The following is a 21,189-nucleotide window of genomic DNA, read 5'->3' as shown; positions in this document are numbered from 1 at the left end:
AGCCAGCATTTACTGCCCATTCCTAATTTCCCTCCAGGTGGTGTGAGCTGTTTCCTTGAACTGCTGTAGTCCATGTTGTGTAGGTACACCCACTGTTAGGGACTGAGTTCCAGGACTTTTATCCAGTAATAGTAGAGGAACACAATATAATTACAAGCCAGGATGGTGTGTGGCTTAGATGGGAACTTGCAGGTGATGCTGGTGTACCCATGTGCCTGCTGCCCTTGTCTTTCAAGGTGGTAGATGTTGTGGATTTGGAAGGGGCTGTCCAAGGAGGCTTGGCAAGTTACTGCAGTGCATCTTGTATATGGTACACAACTGTGTTGAGGGTGGACGGAGTGAGTGTTTTAAGATGGTGAATGGGGTGCTAATCAAGTGGGTTGCATTATCTTTTTTTTAAATTTAGAGTACCCAATTCATTTTTTCCAATTAAAGGGCAATTTAGCGTGACCAATCCACCTAGCCTGCACATCTTTGGGTTATGGGGGTGAAACCCACACAGACACAGGGAGAATGTGCAAACTCCACACGGACAGTGACCCGGAGCTGGGGTCGAACCGGGGCACTCGGCACCGTAGGCAGCAGTGCTAACCACTGTGCCACCGTTCCGCCCTCAGACAGTGACCCAGAGCCAGGATCGAACCTGAGACCTCGGCAATGTGAGGCAGCAGTGCTAGGCGCTGTGAGGCAGCAGTGCTAACCACTTTTCCACCATCTGGCAAGAACTTTATTTGCCCCTTACCAGTCCAAGCCTGAATTTGTCCAGATTTTTGCTGCAAATGCCCATGGACGACGACAGTATCTGATGAGTCTTGAGTGTTACTGTCCCCCTCTGCAAACATCCCCTTTTATGACCTTATGGTAGAGAGAAGGCCATTGAAGCAGTCTCAGACACTATGCTGAGGAATCCTGCAGTGATGTCCTGGGGATGAGATGATTTGCCTCTCCAGAATGGGTTACCGTGACAACCACAAACCTAATTCAGAGAAACCAGAGGTAATGTGTTCATGGTGGACTGGGACCTGGTTACGGATGTTTAACACTTAAATCTCTCCCCCCTCTCTCTCTTTCCACCCCTCTTCCCCCCCCCCCCCACCCCCCACTTCACCCATCCTGAAGCTTTCCCACTCATTGTGAGGGACAATCTCTTCCCTCCACAGATACTGCTATTGATTGCAAAAAATCTACAAGGCTAAATGAAAGGTACATTTAAAAATCCCACAGTAACTTTTAGAGCTAGTGAAACCTAACTGCCTTCACTATAAGAGCATACCGTGGGCAGCACGGTAGCACACGTGGCTAGCACTGTGACTTCGCAGCGTAAGTGTCCCAGGTTCGATTCCCGCTGGGGCACTGTCTGTGCGGAGTCTGCACATTCTCCCCGTGTCTGCGTGGGTTTCCTCCGGGTGCTCCGGTTTCCTCCCACAGTCCAAAGACGTGCAGATTAGGTGGATTGGCCGTGCTAAATTGCCCTTGGTGTCCAAAAAGGTTAGGAGGGGTTATTGGGTTACGGGGATAGGGTGGAAGTGAGGGCTTAAGTGGGTCGGTGCAGACTCGATTGGCCGAATGACCTCCTTCTGCACTGTATGTTCTATGTATGAACAAGAGTATGTTACTTAAACGTAAACCCTGTTCTGCCATTCAGTTGAGCAATGTACTTCAACTCCATTTCCAATATTGACAGGCAAGGGAATCAATTTCAGCATCTGTACCCAGTATGTGGTTGCCTCTGAACCTGTCAAGCCAGCCAAGACTCCGATGGTATGTTAAGATTGCAAACTGTTCAAAGAATGAAAAAATATCTGCAAGATGGTAATTTACCTTTACTAAAATTCAAAAAATGTCTTACCAGCATAATGGTTGCTTCTAGCAAGATATGTAAGCAAATTTGCTTATCTCCTCAGGCCTATGGGGGCCCTTGTCCTATGTTTAATCTGTATCTGTGTAAGGCTTTTGGATGTAAAATGACCAGTTCAGATTGACATGACTGAAAATGGTCTCTTTTATTGCTTTTGAAATTGACAAAAGCCTAACAGATCTCCAGACCAAAGATGGTTTAATGACGCTCCAAGACCCATCTTTTTGACCAAGCTTTCATTTATCCATTTGTTTCAGTTCTATTTGAGTCTGTTTTCTTTACTTCAGTTTGTAAAGTGCCTTTCTTTTATGCTACTGGTATACATTCACGTTCTTAGTTTCTTTCAGAGTTGTGTTGCGCAGTTGTTCTCATGCCAGTGTACTGAAATACAATGCCTTAAAAAATGTTCTGATAATATCAGCCTTCATGAGGAAAAGAGAAGCTTGCATTTACAGCCTTCTTGGGATGTCCCAAAGCGCCTTATAACTAATGGATAGTTTGTTGTATTTGACTAGACTGACTACCGTAAATGTGTGTTCAGTAAGGCCTCACACAGTACATGAATGAATGGATTAGGCAATCATCTTGATGATGTTGGCTGAACCCTGAGAGAGCAAGTGTCAGTCTACGTTATGAATTTGCAATCTTCTGACTCAAGTGAGAGTGCAACCAATTGAGTCAAGCTGAGGTTATTGGGTTTTAGCAAAGCAGAAAATGTCAGATGCTGAAAATCTCCATCTTGGTTGACCAGGCCCTCAACCATGTCCATTCCATTCTGTCTTCTACACTCCCCCCTTCTCCTCCACGTCTGCAGACACACACGCGCACCCACACACACACCTCCCCAGTCATGATAACATCTCCTTTGTCCTCGCTCTCCACAAAATTTGCCTTTACATTCAATGGGTGGTTTGCTGTCTACGACCACAAAACAGGTCTTTCCTCCTCTCTCAGCATTCTTTTTAGAGACCATTTCCTCTGTCGCACACTGGTTCACTCAAAAATATCCAACAGCTTCTCCCATGGCACCTTCCAATGATAGTGCAGGAGGTGCAGCATCTGCCCTGTTACCTCCCTTCCCACTGCCCAGGGCTTCAAATACTACTTCCAGGTGTAAGATTGCTTGTACTACTTTTACTTGAGCATGCTGTATCCATTGCTCAAGGCGTGGTCTCCTCTGCATTGGAGAGATTAAACCCAGATTGGACAATTTTGTTCAGTTTGTGAGCATGATTCTGAAACTAGTCACCCATCATTTTAATTCTCCATCCCACTCGCACTCTGATCTCTCTTCTTGACCTGTTATACTGTTCCATTATAGCTCAATGTAAGCTCAAGGAACAGCACCTCATTAGGCTCTTTACAGTCTTCTGGATTTAACATTGAGGTCCAAAAATTTTGGATTATAACCCCAGTCCCCATTTTTTTGAATGTAAACTGTTAATTCTGCTCTACCCATTTGCACTTCCTCTAGACCCATATCATTTAACCTCTCCTGCCTCCCACCCTATCACTGACCTCCCTTTTGTTCTCCTCTCCATTCCTTTCCCAGCCTCTGTGTTTGCTTAAAAGATATTACACTTCAAAACATTTTGAATTCTGACTAATCGCCACCAACCTGAAATGTTTACATCTTGTTTTTCTCTCACAGATGCTCCCTGACATTTCCAGAAATTACTGTTTTTATTACTTAAGTTTTATTCCATATCTAAGTCGCTAATGGATCTCTGCACCCCAATTACCCTGTTGTATTTTAGGCAAGGTTATTAAGTATTTGCTGCAGCATTCAAGTTGTTTTAGTGCGAGACATGACTGGTTTGCAGGAGACTTTCTTGAGGTGCCAAGTGTACTTCCAATTACCAGTGTTGTAACTGTCCATTGTTTCAAAATAAATACTTCAGGGCCAATTTGAGCTTCTAAATCTTCTCTTCTACTCATAGAAACAGGAGTGAGTCATGTTATGATATTATACCTTCTTTTATATAACAATGTCGACAATAAAATAATTTACCATAATTATATTCCTTTTTGAAATTAAAATACTTTGGCCTCTTGTCAGGATTTGTTTGCAGATGTGATGCTGAAATAAAATTGTTCCCATCTCCCTTGTGGATAAACTTCATCTGTTGGCTGCATCCCAGTTAGGATTGACTTCTATTTCTTATCTGATGCTGGCACTGAAACATATTGCTTATCTTATTGTTTATCTTCACAACTAAAGTCAGTGAGTAGCTTGCGTACATGAGAACAAAGAACAAAGAAATGTACAGCACAGGAACAGGCCCTTTGGACCTCCAAGCCCGTGCCGACCATGCTGCCCGCCTAAACTACAATCTTCTACACTTCCTGGGTCCGTATCCCTCTATTCCCATCCTATTCATGTATTTGTCAAGATGCCCCTTAAATGTCACTATCGTCCCTGCTTCCACCACCTCCTCCGGTAGCGAGTTCCAGGCACCCACTACCCTCTGTGTAAAAAAAAAAACTTGCCTCGTACATCTACTCTAAACCTTGCCCCTCTCACCTTAAACCTATGCCCCCTAGTAATTGACCCCTCTACCCTGGGGAAAAGCCTCTGACTATCCACTCTGTCTATGCCCCTCATAATTTTGTAGACCTTTATCAGGTCGCCCCTCAACCTAATGAGGATTAGACAGTTGTAGAGGTTTTGTAGAATTTCTTTCAATATGTTTTCTGTTTTAAGAATTTGATGGGGATAGAGAGACATTTGACACTCTTGACATTGGATGATATGGGAGTCACCCACCTGTAAACTCTAAGTTTATACTTGATCTAGCCAAAATTCAATTTGGGCAAAAGTAGTTTTGATGAGACACAAAAACAAGATGTATTATAACAACAAATAACAAAATATTTCTCACCTCTCTTTTGGATGCAGGAAGATCCACTTATGTTTCAGATTCTTTTTTTAAAATTTAGAGTACCCAATTATTTTTTTTCCCGATTAAGGGTCAATTTATTATAATCTTTATTGTCACAAGTAGACTTACATTAACACTGCAATGACGTTACTGTGAAAAGCCCCTACTCGTCACATTCCGGCGCCTGTTCGGGTACACAGAGGGAGATTTCAAAATGTCCAAATTACCTAACAGCACATCTTTCGAGACTTGTGGGAGGAAACCGGAGCACCCGGAGGAAACCCATGCACACAAGGGGAAAACGTGCAGACTCTGCACAGACAGTGACCCAAGCCGGGAATCAAACCTGGGACCCTGGAGCTGTGAAGCTACAGTGCTAACCACTGTGCTACTGTGCTGCCCTTTAGTGTGGCCAATTGACCTACCCTGCACATCTTTCTGGGTTCTGGGGGTGAAACCCACGCAGACACGGGGAAATGTTTCATATTCTTAACGTACTGAAGTATTAATCATATCACAGATTCTAACATTGTTAATTTTTTTTTAGGTGTTCTATTGGCCTAATTACATAAAGATTAAAATTAGAAACATCTCAAGAATGTCAAAACATTTGGAGCTAGTAAACCACACAGATTTATTAATGTTTAGGTATTAAAATGGAATGGCTGCACTTTGTGATAGAACAATCCAAACATTTTAAATAATCCGTTAACCTCATGTTGTGCATCTTCCAGTGTTCACTTTCCGAGCACTTATTTGAGCTACTTGCATTTTTACTTTGTTCCTGAAAATGCTGTGACATATTTCGGGGAATGCTGTACAACTTGGACTATTTTCTTACAGAAACCAGCAGAGGAGCTTGTTATTCCTGTGCATGTTGATTATTTTTTACTGTGATTTTTTTTTTGTTTGCTCTTTGGGAATTTCAAAGCATTTGAGTATTGCCATCAAATTTATTCAGTCTGGTCTCTTTTCTCCAAATTCAAGCTTTGTTTCTAAATTAACATTTTATAAAGTGTGTAGGGAAGGTGATGGAGGAGATGGAAGGCGGGAAAGACAGAAAATAACCTATCTGCTCTTTTGTCTGAATTCATGCTGATATGTGAATAAATGTTGCTTTCTACATCCCAGTCTAACTCACCAGTGTCCATGATATCCTCAGGCAATGCTTGTCAGTGTGCCCAGAACGGTGACCCAGTAAATGTCCTGTATTCTTCTCTGGCATCTGTCAACGTAATGTGATAGCTGAATCTGCATTATAATAATTAACGTGCCATGGGATTAATGGTAGAACACTGGGCATTCCTGTCCTTGCGGGGTTTACATTGTGCTATATAGGCTGGCATGCATGATGAACTATACTAATATGTAGTAGGAGTTGGTCTAGCTGTGCTTTAAATATTTCACATATACCAAGGCCTGATCCATTTATCCTGCAGTGTGCAGAGATGGGGGAAAAAAATGAAAATGTAAGAACAAATAAGCAAAATGCTATTACATTTGTTGTTGGAGGGTGGGTGAATTTTGGCTATTGGCACCTAAATCATTGAGGCCTACCCTTCCAAGTTCCTACTCCTGATAATTCAGAACAGGTAGTTGAACATGCTTTATAAAATGCTATTTTTGTGAGGTTCTGACTTGGTTCATGGGAATGTAGGTTTCGAACAGTACTATAACACTATATTTCCAATTCTGCCACCTGAACAGGTTCCACAAGACTAATCTCACTCTCCCATCTGAACAGGTTTCTCAAGGGTAATCTCATGCGTCAGCTGTGACTCACCTGTGAATCAAAGTTCTGGGTTAAGACTCTCCAGGACTTTAGCAGAAAACCTAAGGCTGATATTTCAATGCAGTGGTGAGGAAGTGCTGCACTGTCAGCAGGGTTCCATCTTCTGGAGGAGACATTAAACTGAACCCCCACTTGTGCTCTCAGATGAAGACCACTGATCGAAAGGAAACAGTCTTTTTGTTACTCGGTTGGTTCACATTGACCGTTTATGAACAAACATTTCTTCCCATATCCAACTTTTTAAAAATAAATTTAGAGTACCCAATTCATCTTTTCCCCCCCCAATTACAGGGCAATTTAGCGTGGCCAATCCACCTAGCTTGCACATTTTTGGGTTGTGGGGGCAAAACCCACGCAAACACGGGGAGCCAGAGCCGGATCGAACCTGGGACCTCGGCGCCATGAGGCCACAGTGCTAACCCACTGTGCCACCATGCTGCCCCGCCCTTATCCATCTTAAAAAATTAAAACATCCAAAGAAATTGGGCAGAGGAGGAGGGGGTGGAATCTTTTTTCATGCGCCCCCATTATTTTTCTCCTGGGGTTATTCACAATACTCTTCTTCCTAAAAATTAATTTTTACTTCGTAGAGGGTTGGTAACCTAAGCTGTATGGCTGTTATTAAGGTACTTCAAAATGCCATTAGATTTGCAAAATGTGGGGCCATTCAGTAAAATTGATTTAAATATTGGAACAAACTAATCAAGATGCAAGCTGGAGTTTTCAATCATTTTGAATTCAATTGAGTATCATCACTTATTAAATGGTTGTGGTAGAGACTTTGCCTACTAGAGAAAAAAGAAGATATTACATGTAATGGAGGAGTGCCTCTGTACAGTGGCAAAATCTGCATTCCTCTTCATTGATGCGGCAGCCACGTACATGTGAATCAGCTGTTGCCCAAACTGGAATTGGGAATTGTGGGGGTGGGTGGTATGGAATGCAGTACCAGGGCCTGTCTGTACCTGAGCTGCAAGGTTGGACCTCGGTTTGTAAATGCATTGTCATTTTATTTAAACATGTCACTGATTGCATATCTTTTTTTTTAAGTAAACATTTTATTGAGGTATTTTTGGTTTTACAACAACAACAAAATAAACAATGTACATCAATCTATAAACATAGTGCAAAAGCCATCTCCCTCCCTTACAGGTCCCACCTTTACTAACCCCCTACTCGAAGCTAAACTAACTTCCCTCTCATGGCAAACTTAATTTTCTCCAGACAGACAGAGAAAGCTAGCCATGTCAGATAGCCAGGTCTCCGACTTTGGGGACTTTGAGTCCCTCCAAGCTAGTAGTATCCGTCTCCAGGCTACCAGGGAAGCAAAAGCCAGGACGTCTGCCTCTCTCTCCTCCTGGATTCCTGGATCTTCCGACACCCCGAAAATCGCCACCTCTAGACTCGTTGCCACCCTTGTTTTTAACACCGTGGACATGACATCTGCAAACCCCTGCCAAAATCCCCTAAGCTTCGGACATGTCCAGAACATGAGGACATGGTTCGCTGGCCGTCCCGCACACTTTGCACCCCTGTCTTCCACCCCAAAGAATCTGCTCATCTGGGCATGTGAGCCTGGTGAACGACCTTAAATTGTATCAGGTTGAGCGTGGCACATGTTGCGGACGCGTTGACTCTACTCAACGCGTCCGCCCATAGACCGTCCTCTATCCTCCCCGCTCCTCCTCCCACTTGCGCTTCAGCTCCTCAGTCTGCGTCTCCTCTGACCCCATAGGTTCCTTGTAAACATCAGAGACGCTCCCTTCTTCTACCCACCCTCTAGAAACTACCCTGCCTGAATCCCCCTTGGTGGTAGGAGCGGGAAGGTTAAAACCTCTCCACGTAGGAAGTCCTGCACCTGCAGGTACCTGAATTTGTTTCCCCTTGCCAATCCAAACTTCTCCTCCAGCGCCCTCAAACTCTGGTCTTGCCAGCCCAAACAAAGCCAGTGATCACTCTGTTGACCCGTTTAAAAAAAGACGGGTGGCACTGAAATGCAAACCGGAATCTCGGGAGGACCGTCATCTTCACTGTCTGCACCCTCCCAGCTAGTGACAACAGAGGTGCGTCCCATCTCCGGAAATTGTCCTTCGTTTGGTCTACTAGTCGGGCCAGATTAAATTTATGCAGTCGGTCCCATTCACGTGCCACTTGGATGCCTAGATACCTAAAGCTTCCCCCTACTAATATAAACACCAGCTCCCCCAATCGCCTCTCCTGTCCCCTCCCCTGGACCGCAAACATCCCAATCGCCTCTTCTGTCTCTCTCTCTCTTCTCCCCCCCCCCCCCCCCCCCCCCCCGACCAGGCCCTTGAGGCTCTCGGAGTAATTGCCAGCGGCTCTATAGCTAGCGCGATCAACGGTAGGGAGAGCGGGCATCCCTGACTCGTCCCCCGGTGCAGTCTAAAGTAGTCGTATGTTGTCCTATTTGTCCGTACGCTCGCCACAGGAGCCTGATACAGCAACCTGACCCACTCAATAAAGCCCCGCCCAAATCCGAACCGTCCCAGTACCTCCCACAGATATTCCCATTCTACTCGATCAAAGGCCTTCTCTGTCCATTGCAACCATTACCTCCACCTCTCTACCTTCTGGGGGCATCATGATCATGTTTAATAGCCTTCTTATATTGGCCACCAACTGCCTACCCTTAACAAAACCCAGCTGGTCCACCCCAATAACGCCCGGAACACAATCCTCAATCCTGGAGGACAAAATTTAGGCCAGCAGTTTGGCGTCCACATTCAACAAGGATATCGGCCTGTAGGACCCACACAGCTCCGTGTTCTTGTCCCGCTTAAGGATCAGCGAAATCGTGGCCTGTGACATCGTCGGGGGCAGCACCCTTCTTTCCCTTGCCTCATTGAACTTCCTCATCAAGAACGGTCCCAATATCCCGAAGAACGTTTTATCGAACTCCACTGGGTACCCGTCTGGCCCCAGGGCTTTACCCGACTGCATGGCCTTCAGACCCTCCACTACCTCTTCCGACCCGATCGGGGCCCCCAGCCCTTCTACCAGCTCCCCGTCCACCTTTGGGAAATTCAGCCCCCCTAACAAGTGCCTCCTCCCTTCCAGCCCCGTTGGGGGTTCCGACCCATACAGCCTACTGTAAAAATCCTTAAAACACCTTATTCACCCCTGCTGAATCTCCAACCAGGTTCCCATCTCCATCATTTACTTTCACTATATCCCTGACTGCCTCCCTCTTTCTAAGCTGCTGTGCAAGCATTCTGCTGGCCTTCTCTCCATACTCATAGATCGCTCCCCTCGTCTTTCTCAGCTGCTCCACCGCCCTCCCTGTGGTTAACAAGCTGAACTCCGCCTGTAGCCTCCGCCGTTCCTTTAAAAGCCCTGCTTCTGGGGTCTCCGCATACCTCCTATCGATCTGTAGTATCTTCTTTACCAGTCGGTCCGTCTCTGCCCTGTATACCTTCTCCCAGTGGGCCCGTATCGAGATCAGCTCCCCTCTGGCCACCGCCTTCAGTGCTTCCCAGAGCACCGCTGCTGTAATTTCCCCCGTGTCGTTGACCCGCAGGTAGTTCTCGATACATTTCTTCAGACGCTCGCACACCCCTTAGTCAGCCAAAAGTCCCACATCTAACCTCCAGTGCGGGCGCTGGTTACTGTCTTTACGAACCTGCAGGTCAACCCAGTGCGGAGCATGGTCTGAGATTGTGATCGCCGAGTACCCCGTGTCCACCACCCCCGTCAGTAAAGCCCTGCTCAGAATAAAGAAATCGATCCGGGAGTACACTTTATGCACGTGTGAGTGGAAGGAGAAATCCTTCACCCTTGGCTGCCCAAATCTCCATGGGTCCACCCCCCTCCCCATCTGCTCCATGAACCCTTTTAGTTCCTTTGCCATTGCTGGCAACCTGCCCGTTTTTGAGCTTGACCGGTGTCTAAGCCAGGGTCCATCACTGTGTTGAAGTCCTCTCCCATGACCAAGTTGTGCGAGTCCAGGTCCGGTATCTTCCCCAGCACCCTCTTTATGAACTCTACATCGTCCCAATTTGGCGCATACACATTTACTAATACCACCTGCACCCCCTCCAGTTTCCCACTGACCATAATGTACTGACCTCCTACATCCGAAACTATTCCACCCGCCTCAAACACCACCCGTTTATTGATCAGGATCGCGTCTCCTCTAGTCTTTAAATCTAGTTACGAGTGAAAGACTTCACTGACCCAGCCTTTCCTCAATTTAATCTGGTCCGTTACTCTAAGGTGCGTCTCTTGCAACATTACCACGTCCGCCTTCAGTCCCCTCAGATGCGCAAACACGCGTGCCCGCTTGACCAGCCCATTTAGCCCTCGTACATTCCAGGTGATCAACCTAGTTTGGGGGGGCTCATTGCCCCCCCTCCCTTCGCTGATCAGCCATCCCCTTTTTTGGGCCAGCCTCCAGCCCGTGCTCCATGCCTCCACCGGCCCGGCCTGCCCCTGGCAGCCTCCGCCCCCAACCTCCTCTCTGTCCCTTAGCACAAGTCCGTCTCTCGTCAGCAGAACATCCCCCCCCCCCCAAAGTAACAACACAATATAACTCAACCCCTTTAATAAACCTAATATATGCACACCCCCCACTATGCTTCCGTGAGCTAGCCCACCCAGCTAGCTTGGTTCCCCCCCACCCTTGGCGCCGAAAAGTCTCCCACCTATTCCCCCCCCCCACTCATACATACATATTCCAATGACAAACAATCCCAACACAGTTGCCCAACAGAAAAAACAGGAAGAAAAGAATACGCTAACAAAGATGAAGTAAGAGATCCAAAATCTAAATAAGCACACCTCCATCCCCCAACAGTGCAAATGTAAACTTTAACTCACTCAGCTCTGCAACTGGCCCTAAATCAGTACAGAAGGCATTACAGACAGCTTCCACAAAACAAAAAACTAGAAACATTTTTTAAAAAAACATGAACGTTGCAGCAAAGTTCAAACGTTCTCGGTCCACCACCAGTCCTTTCCTTTTCGTGAAGTCCAGTGCGTCCTCAGGCAACTCAACATAAAAGTGCTCTTCCTCGTACGTGACCCAGAGATGGGCCGGATACAACAGTCCGAACTTCACCTTTTTCTTAAAAAGGGTTGACCTGATCTGGTGAAAGCCCGCTCTTCTGCTGGCCACCTCCACACTCGGGTCTTGGTAGATCCACAGGATATTGTTGTCCATTTACAGCTCCGTGTCTGCTTGGCCCACGTAGACTGCGCTCCTTATCCAAATACCTATGGAATCTCACCACCATTGCCCTTGTGGGGGGGGGGGGGGGGTGGTCTCCCATTCGTGGCTTCCTCGCAGTGCTCTGTGGGCTCTGTCCACCTCCAAAGGTCAGGAGAATGCCCCATCCCCCAGCAGCTTCTCAAATATGTATGTCCCAGCGTCCGCTCCTTCGGAACCTCCGGGAGCTTCAGCTCAAGCTTTCCTGTCTTTCTGTTTCTGCCTTTATGAGCACTTCTAGTCCTCCTCTCCATGCACCGATGTGGGAATTCAGTACACAATTACCTCTGTCATCAATTTTTCAATTCAAGTCCGGTAGAAAATCGGGGGGGAAAGGTCCAAAAGCCCGACCTGAGTGGGAGCCACCAAATGTGCGACTTTCTCCTTCATTGCCGCCACCGGAAGTGAGCACTGATTGCATATCTCATTGTTGGTGCAACAACAAATATTTAGCGTGTCCTTTTTATTTTGCAATCATATTTTTTAGCAAGTTTTAGCTTGAAAGTTGGAAAGATTTTTCAGCAACTTTAGTATTTTAGTCATTGCTGTTGCGTTCTATCCTTGTCAAGGTGACTTAAAGAAGGGATCAGCAGGAGGTTTGGCAGCAATTTGTGGAAGGAGAAACAAAGTTAACATCTGGGTTAATAACTGTTCATGAGAACTCTTGTTCATTAATCTGAATTCTTCTCCCGCCTCAGCAGGTCAGGCATATCTGTGTATTTCTAGCATTTTCTGTTTTTATTTCAGATTCGTAGTAGTTTGCTTTTGTTTTAGAGATTTTATTTTCTCCTGTTAGTGGTTGCTGGCTATATTCATCATATCTTGCCATGTATGCTTCCTGCTGCTGAATCCCATAAGTGCTTTTGTGGGTTTCTAGTTGGTTCAGTGAGTTTATTCAGGGAGTGAGGCTTAAAGTCTAGCCTGGCAATGGTGGAGTGTTTGGTTGCAGTGATGGTGCTCTTGGGTTAAGGAGGGGGAAAAAAATCAGTTGGAGCTTTTAGTCATTATGCCATGCAAAGGGTGCTGGAGGCAATTTGTCAAATGAGGAGTCAGCAAGTTGTTGTAAGGAGAGATTTGTTTTCATGTGCCTGGGTGTACCCACGATTTTCATAATTATGCAACCAGTCCAAATGCATTTGAAAGAAACACTTCTTGTGCCTTCACTTCATACTTCACTGAAAATTAGTCACCTCTTTGTCTCATAGTTAAACGTAGCCTTGATATGCTATAGGCTCATGCAGTCTCTGGTCAGTTGTTACCCCATTATAATAATCTTGATTAGTGTCACAAGTAGGCTTACTTTAACATTGAAATGAAGTTACTGTGAAAATCCCCTAGTTTCCACATTCCAGCACCTGTTCGGGTACACTGAAGGGGAATTCAATGTCCAATTCACCTAACAAGCACGTCTTTCAGGACTTGTGGGAGGAAACCGGAGCACCCGGAGGAAACCATGCAGACATTGGGAGAATGTGCAGAATCCGCAGTGACCCAAGCCTGGAATTAAACCCGGGACTCTGGTGCTGTGAAGCTAACCATTGTGTTACCGTGCCACCCGCTCACATGTACTCTCCTGCTCACTCTTTCCCCCCCCACTCATGTGCACTCCCTCCCTCCCCCCACTCAACGCACTCCCCCCCCCCCCCCCCCTCGCTCATGTGCAACCCCCCTGCTCATGTGCACTTCCTTCCTCCCCCCTTGCTCACGCGCACTCTCTCTCTTCTCCTCCTCCCCCACCCACCCCCCGTCCCTATCTCTCTCGCTCTCCTTCTCTCTCCCGATTCACATCTTTGGGTTGTGGGGGTGAGGCCCTCTCAGACACGGAGAATGTGTAAACTCTCCAGGATCGAACCTGGGTCCCCGGCACCGTGAGGCATCAGTGCTAGCCACTGTGCGCCCCGTAAAGCAATGTTTTTCTAGGTTGATCACACTAGCCTTGGTGTGTGTACTCTGTGCAGCTTCTATTGTAGTTGTTTGTAGCTGCTGTTGATTGTGCACCAATTGATGGTGAATTACTCAATTGAGTTGAGCATGGCGGTTATGGCATATGGCCCTTGATGCTTGTTCTGCAAGGACAGGGTTCCGTATTGGGCAGCCAGTTTTCGGAAGCGGTCTAGAAGAAATCTTTAACTCCGTTCCTTACTTACACAGTACTCGCACGGCATTAAATGATTTTGGTGCCTGAGCTAGTGGCAATCATTCTGCCACTAATACCAATTCCGACCAATATATCCCGGTTTTCTATCGCCCCGACAGTGTAATCTATTCACTGCTTCATCTAAAACTTGTAGTTTTAATCAATCAGGTTGGAGCCATAACTGAGCTCTTAGAAATCATAGAATCCCTACAAAGCAGAAGTTGGCATTTGACCCATCCGAAAGAGCACCTTCCTAGGCTCCGCCCTACCCCCATCTACCCTTTTGATCACTGGGGCAATTTTAACATGACCTATCCACCTAACCTGCACATCTTTGGACTGTGGGAGGGAACCGGAGCACCCAGAGGAAACCCAAACAGACAGGGGGAGAACGTGCAATCTCCACACACAGTAACCCATGTCGGAATTGAACCCGGATTCCTGGCATAGTGAGGCAGCAGTGCTAACCACTGTGCTACCGTGCCACCGTACAAAGGAATTGAAGCGAAGGAATTCCTCGTTATCTTACAGCTCTTGGGGGGATTAATTCAGTTTGCAAAATAGAACTTAATTAGGATTTTGCCCTAGAAAAGTGCTTTTGTGCTATATTCAGTGCACCTTTATTCCTCACATTACCTTCTCACAATACAAAAACAAATACTTTGGATGCTGGAAATCTGAAATAAAATAATTCTGGGAATACTTGGATCAAGCAGAAGCTGTGGAGAAAAAGTTATTTTTTCAGGTTATGATGACCTTCCACCAGAACAGTTTTGATGAAAGGTCATCTCAACCTGAAAAGTTAACTCTGTTTTTCTCCACAGCTGCTACCTGCCCTAGTAAGTATTCCCAGCATTTTTCATTTTATTCTCACATATTGAATGAAACACACTTAAATGAGAAGTAGTTCGAGTTGATTTGCCTTTGTTCGTGCCAGGACTGATGAGATACACAGAGAGCTTTAGTGACGACAGAAGAGATACCTACAGGACAGTACAGTGGTCAGTGGGTTAGCACAGCTGCCTCAAGGCGTTCGAGGTCCTAGGTTCGATCCCGGCTCTGGGTCACTGTCTGTGTGGAGTTTGCACATTCTCCCCGTGTTTGCGTGGGTTTCGCCTCCACAACCCAAAGATGTGCAAGGTAGGTGGATTGAACACGCTAAATTGCCCCTTAATTGGAAGAAAATGAATTGGGTATTCTACATTGATTTAAAAAAAAAGATACCTACATGAACCTTCTCGGTAGAACTGTATGGCCACAGACTACCTGCAGAAGTTAGGTAAGTGGGGATGACAAATGTATGTCATTTATATTTTGTTGAAAAGCCTTGAATAAAAATATTTATAAAGAAAAGCACTGCTCTGACATTTGCTGCCAAAAGGACACACCTGGAGGGCGCTTGACGTCAAGTCTGTGTGCAGGGGGCAAGACATTCATTGGGTATAAATTTAATCTTGGTGTTCCCAGATAAGTAGTAAAAATGGTGTGATTGTTATCTCATCATCTGTTAGTAAAAGTAATCAAAATCAGCTATTTTCAGCCAATTACTTGCTCCCCATGCTCAATGTTGATGCATTTGAAATTAAACTCGTTGAAAATCTCAAATTGAAATGAGCTCAACATTATTTCTAGTTTAAATGTCTGCACGGCGCCGTGGTCCCTGGTTCGATCCCGGCTCTGGGTCACTGTCCGTGTGGAGTTTGCACATTCTCCCCGTGTTTGCGTGGGTTTCACCCCCACAACCCAAAGATGTGCAGACTAGGTGGATTGGCCACGCTAAATTGCCCCTTAATTGGAAAAAAATTAATTGGGAACTCTAAAATTTTTTTAAAAAATGTCTGTGCCGGCAAAACCGATATATAAATACTCAACATGGTACTAGAGTACATGCGGTATAGGTTACCTTGAGCATTTTGGATTACCTTTATGGCCAACCTTTAGTCTTCCTGAAATAAAATTCCCATACTGGTTGAAGACTACAATAACAGCACTTTCATTGTGAGGTACTGCGGTACTTTAATGATGGAAAATATGATGGCAGCCACTAATCTTTGAATAAGAAGAGCAGGGGAAGCCTATAAGTTACAAGGAAAACTTCAGGCACAAAGTATACCTCCAGTATCGTGCATCTCGCACTCTTTTATCAGTTAGGCAGTTCAAAACGTTGTTCCAAAGCCAATGTTTTTATTTGGCAGATTGTAGCTGCTAATCACTTATAGAACTGGTGTTAGGTAGTCTTATGCCCTGTGCCAGTATTGAGCATTCCCAGCTCAGTTCTAGCACAGACTAGATTGAAAGTTAAGCTTGTTGCATTCTGCCTGAATTAACAGTTTACTCCCCACTTTAGAAGAGTGGCCGTTGCTGCATCTGTCTGGATTTTCACTTCCTTCACCAGTTTGCCTGATAGTTGAGTGTGATTGGCAGGTTATAGTTGGGCCATATATTAATTACCCTTAATTGTTTTGTGTAGAACTCTTAACAGCTAGTATGAGTACATTCCACCATTGTGGGTCCAATTTATGTTTTAAGTGCCAGGGTGCAATGCAGTACCACCCAGCCCTCTGGGTTTTTATTTCCTCATTGGGTTTGTTTACAACACACCATAGAAAACTACAGGCCACCTTGCAACAGCTTGACTGCTGGCTCAGTATGGTAAATTCAACATCTGCATTATACTGATGAGCTGGTTTAACTCAGTGGGTTAGACAGCTGGTTTGTGATGCAGAACAAGGCCAGCAGCGTGGGTCAATTCTCGTACCAGTTTACCCGAACAGGCGCCGGAATGTGGCGACTAGGTGCTCTTCACAGTAACTTCATACTTGTGACAATAAAAGATTATAATTATTATTACTGCATCAGACAGACCACTTTGATCATTGCTATGTTCTTAGCTGGCCTGCCATAATTTGCATTATTGTCCTGGAATGTAGAGTGGGGAGCAAAATTAACCTGACTTCTCTTGCTTCGCACATCTGCCTTTCCAACTGATGGCCAGTGTCTTCTGCCATACGGTGTGGATTCCTGGATGAGAGTAAGATCAAGCTTGATCATGAGACCTTCCATGGTAACAAAGTCCACTAACAACAGGACTGTCTTGATTCACATGTGGATAGCTGCTTAAGCATGGTTCCAGGCGGCTGATGGTGTCAATGAAACTGGATCCCAGTAACGGCCATAGCCTTTGGGAAGAGTGGTGGGGTGCAGATTTATCAACAGTTACAATTTGCCACTCTTAATCCTTATAATGGATGCTGACAGATTCAATTTCACATTGATGAAAACTCTGAAGTCTTCTACCATCATTACTTTGTCAGCTTTATCAACTTGTGGAATTAATGATCCAGTTGGTATAAGTTGAGGCAAAGAGCTTAAAATATGTTAATTTTCTTCATCTGAAGACATAATGCAAGAATTTGAGGACATTTGAGATTAACTTGAAAGAATACTGGGTAGGGCCTAATTTGAACAAATACTAGGTAGGGCCTAACCAAGTTAATATCCTAAAGAAACAAGTGAAAACAGAATGTTTTAAAGAACTAATAGATGACTTTTTGTAAATGGCCAAATTTAAAGGGAATGAGGAAAAGGCAAAGCAAAGGAAGGTGATAAATGGATAGCTTTAAGAGATTGAGATATGCTGAATGGACCTGTTCTCTTGTAGGAGGTTTGTGTGTGTGAATTTGGCTGCCAGGTTTTCTACTGTTGCAACTGTTATGTCAATGAAGTACTTTGAAGCATGATTAGTGCATTAGAACATCCATCTGTGGTATTAACTGCAGGGTGTGAGGGCAGCACGGTGGTGCAGTGGGTTAGCCCTGCTGCCTCACAGCGCCGAGGCCCCAGGTTCGATCCCAGCTCTGGTCACTGTCCGTGTGGAGTTTGCACATTCTCCCTGTGTTTGCGTGGGTTTCGCCCCCACAACCCAAAAATTTGCAGGGTAGGTGGATTGGCCACGCTAAAATTGCCCCTTAATTGGAAAAAAATAATTGGGTACTCTAAATTTATTTTTAAAAATTGAAGCGTGTGAATATACAGTGCTGAATTTTAATAAATGTGCCTGCTATTTTCCCAGTTGGATGTGGAGGAAAGGAAGTCCTTGTCATGTGTTCAGGAGTAGTTGTAGAGTTGTAGAGTAGTTGTTATTCTTGCCTCTCTAGACACGGACATAGGATGCTCATCAAGCTGAAGATGCAGCACATTTCCACGCTTTATATATATACATATGTAGGAGAGAAGCACACCCAAACATACCAAATAAAAAGTAATAATAAAAAAGAAAATTAAAATTAAAATAGAATAACTGGTAGGGTATTGTGCACCAGCTCAAGAGCAACTCTGTACTAATGGCAAAATTATTTACAACACATAAGTAGGCGACAGTTTGTGGGGGGAAGGGAGGGGTGTGTGGAGACTGGGGAGGTAAATATACATTTGGGTGCCGGAGAAACAATTACAGTGGGCAATACTCGAATGGGTTTGCTGTTGGTGTTGTCACTTGCTTCTCCCGGATGGATCTCGCTGCCATTGTCGTCTCGCGCTCACCTCCGCTTCAGCCGTTCCTCCCGTCTTTCGCCTGTATTCTCCTTGTTCTCTGTTCCTGGAGATGCCAAGTTTGTTATTGTATCCCGTGCCCTCCTTCCGGCAGTCATTTCCCTGCCCCCCCCCCCCGGTTCTCCTCTCCTGTTCCCTGTCCCACCCCTCTTCTCTTCCCCCCCGCCCCCGTGGTTCTCCTTTCTTTCCTCTTAGGTTTAGCTGTCCCCACCCCTCTCCCGGTCTATCTCCCCCTCTCATACTTTGGCTACTTTCCCCTGATTCTTGGCTACCTGGCTATTCTTCTGCTTGTTTGTTGGTCACAAACAGGTCCCGGAACAATTGGGCGAATGACTCCCACGTTCTGTGGAAGCCGTCGTCTGACCCTCGGATGGCAAATTTGACTTTCTCCATTTGGAGAGATTCCGAGAGGTCGGACAGCCAGTCTGCAGCTTTGGGTGGTGCTGCTGACCGCCAGCCGAACAGGATTCTACAGCGGGCGATCAGGGAGGCAAAGGCAAGGGCGTCCGCCCACCTCCCCAGGAATAGATCTGGCTTGTCTGAAACCCCGAAGACCGCCACTTTCGGGCATGGCTCCACCCTCATCCCCACCACTTTGGACATTGCCTCGAAGAAGGCTGTCCAGTACCCCGCAAGTCTGGGGCAAGACCAGAACATGTGGGCATGGTTGACTGGGCCTCCTTGGCACCGTTCACATCTATCCTCCACCTCCGGGAAGAATCTACTGATACGGGTTCTTGTTAAGTGGGCTCTATGTACCACTTTAGCTACGTCAGGCTGAGCCTTGCGCACGTGGAGGTGGTGTTGACCCTGTGCAGTGCTTCGCTCCAGAGTCCCCACCTTATTTCAATCCCCAGGTCGTCCTCCCATTTCTTTCTTGTTGCGTCCAGTACGATGTCGGCCCTCTCTACCAGTAGGTCATACATGTCGCTACAGTTTCCTTTATCAAATATGCTTGCGTCCAGTAACTCTTCCAGTAATGCCTGTCGTGGCGGTTGTGGGTATGACCTTGTCTCCTTTCGTAGGAAGTTTTTGAGTTGTAGATCCCTTAGCTCGTTCCCCCTGGCTAGCTGGAATTTCTCTGTCAGTTCGTCCAGTGTTGCGATCCTGCCGTCGGTGTATAGGTCCCTGACTGTCAGTATCCTTCTGTCCTGTCCCCACCTTTTGAAGGTAGCATCAGTCAGTGCTGGTGTGAACTTATGGTTGTTGCAGATGGGAGCTTTGTCCGACATTTTGGTCAGGCCAAATTGCTGCCGTAGTTGGTTCCAGGATTGGAGTGTGACTATCACCACCGGGCTGCTGGAGTGTTTTTTGGGTGGGGATGGGAGCGCTGCCGTGGCGAGGGCCTGGAGGGAGGTCCCCATGCAGGAGGCCTCCTCCACGCGCACCCACTCGGCTTCTGGCTCCTTGATCCATCCCCTTATTCACTCGGCCGTCGCCGCCCAGTGGTAGAATTGTAGGTTTGGGAGGGTAAGTTTTTGGAGCGATTTGGATTTTGTTTTTTGTAGGACCTTCTTTGGGATCCTAGCACTCTTTCCCCCCCATCCCATACGAACGCCATGATTAGTTTGTCCAGTGCTTTGAAAAAGGCCTTGGGGATGTAGATCGGAATGGATCTAAGTAGGAAGAGGTATCTGGGCAGTACGTTCATTTTGATCGTCTGGACTCTCCCTGCGAGGGAGAGTGGGAGTGTGTTCCATCTTTGCAGGTCTTTTTTTACTTCCTCCGTCAGACTGGTGAGGTTCCATTTGTAGATCCATTTCCAGTCATGGGCTATTTGGATTCCCAGGTAGCGGAATTTGTGTTGGGATTGTTTAAATGGCAATCCTGTTAGTGCTGCCCCCCTCCCCCTACTTGTGGGTGTACCGGGAAGATCTCGCTTTTGCTCATGTTGAGTTTATAGCCCGAGAAGGCGCCAAACTCTTTCAGGAGCGCGATGATTCCGTCCATGCTGCTCTGTGGGTCCGAAATGTAGAGGAGCAGGTCATCTGCACAGAGTGAGACTCTGTGCTCTCTGCCGCCCCTTCGGACCACCCTCCAGCTTTTTGCTGCTCTGAGCGTGATTGCTAGTGGTTCGATCGCTAGAGCGAACAGCAGTGGGGACAGTGGGCATCCTTGTCTGGCGCGCCTGTGCAGCTGGAAGTATCGGGAGTTGGTGTTGTTGGCCCGTGCGCTCGCCATGGAAGCGTTGTATAGGAGTTTTACCCAGGAGGTGAACCCTGTTCCAAGCCCGTACTACTCCAGGTATTTCCATTTGACTCTGTCGAAGGCCTTTTCTGCATCTAGGGAGACGATCACCTCTGGTGTTCTCTCCCCGGAGGGGGTCATTATCACGTTCAGCAGGCGCCTGATCATTTCATTTCATTTTCGAGGTAAGCTGTCTACCTTTGACAAAGCCCGCCTGGTCCTCTGCGACCACCTCGGGTACAGTCTTCTAACCTTTTGGCTAGGATTTTGGCCAGTATTTTGGCGTCTGCATTCAGCAGGGAGATGGGTCTGTATGACCCACATTCCATTGGGTCTTTGTCTTTCTTAGGTATCAGCGAGATTGAAGCTGTGCTAGCATGGGTGGCTGTGTGCCCCTAGCTAGCGAGTCTGTGAACATCTCCCGCAGGTGCGGGGCCAGTGCTGTGGCAAGTTTTGGAGAAGTCCGTCGGAAACCCGTCTGGTCCCGGTGCCTTCCCCGCCTGCATGGAGCTAATGCTGTCCATGATCTCTCCCAGTGTTAGTGGTGCTTCCAGGCCC

General features: G+C 46.4%; 1 protein-coding gene across 5 annotated transcripts in view; it reads left to right on the top strand.

Annotated features, from left to right (window-relative positions):
- Positions 1-21,189, top strand: part of jarid2b (jumonji and AT-rich interaction domain containing 2b) — a 594,617-nt gene that overhangs the window by 385,080 nt on the left and 188,348 nt on the right. Inside the window, exon 1 of one of the 5 annotated variants that reach the window (XM_072509619.1) lies at positions 1,744-1,761. The exons of the other annotated variants lie outside the window; for them this stretch is intronic. The gene's annotated coding sequence lies outside the window, so the exon portion shown is untranslated. Of the gene's footprint in view, positions 1-1,743; positions 1,762-21,189 lie in introns of those variants that run through there. 5 annotated transcript variants of the gene reach the window in all.

The sequence above is a fragment of the Scyliorhinus torazame genome, chromosome 6 (genome assembly GCF_047496885.1).
Source record: "Scyliorhinus torazame isolate Kashiwa2021f chromosome 6, sScyTor2.1, whole genome shotgun sequence".
Taxonomy (NCBI): domain Eukaryota; kingdom Metazoa; phylum Chordata; class Chondrichthyes; order Carcharhiniformes; family Scyliorhinidae; genus Scyliorhinus; species Scyliorhinus torazame.
Note: the sequence above shows the minus strand (reverse complement) of the source record. Positions and strands in the feature narration are given on the sequence as shown.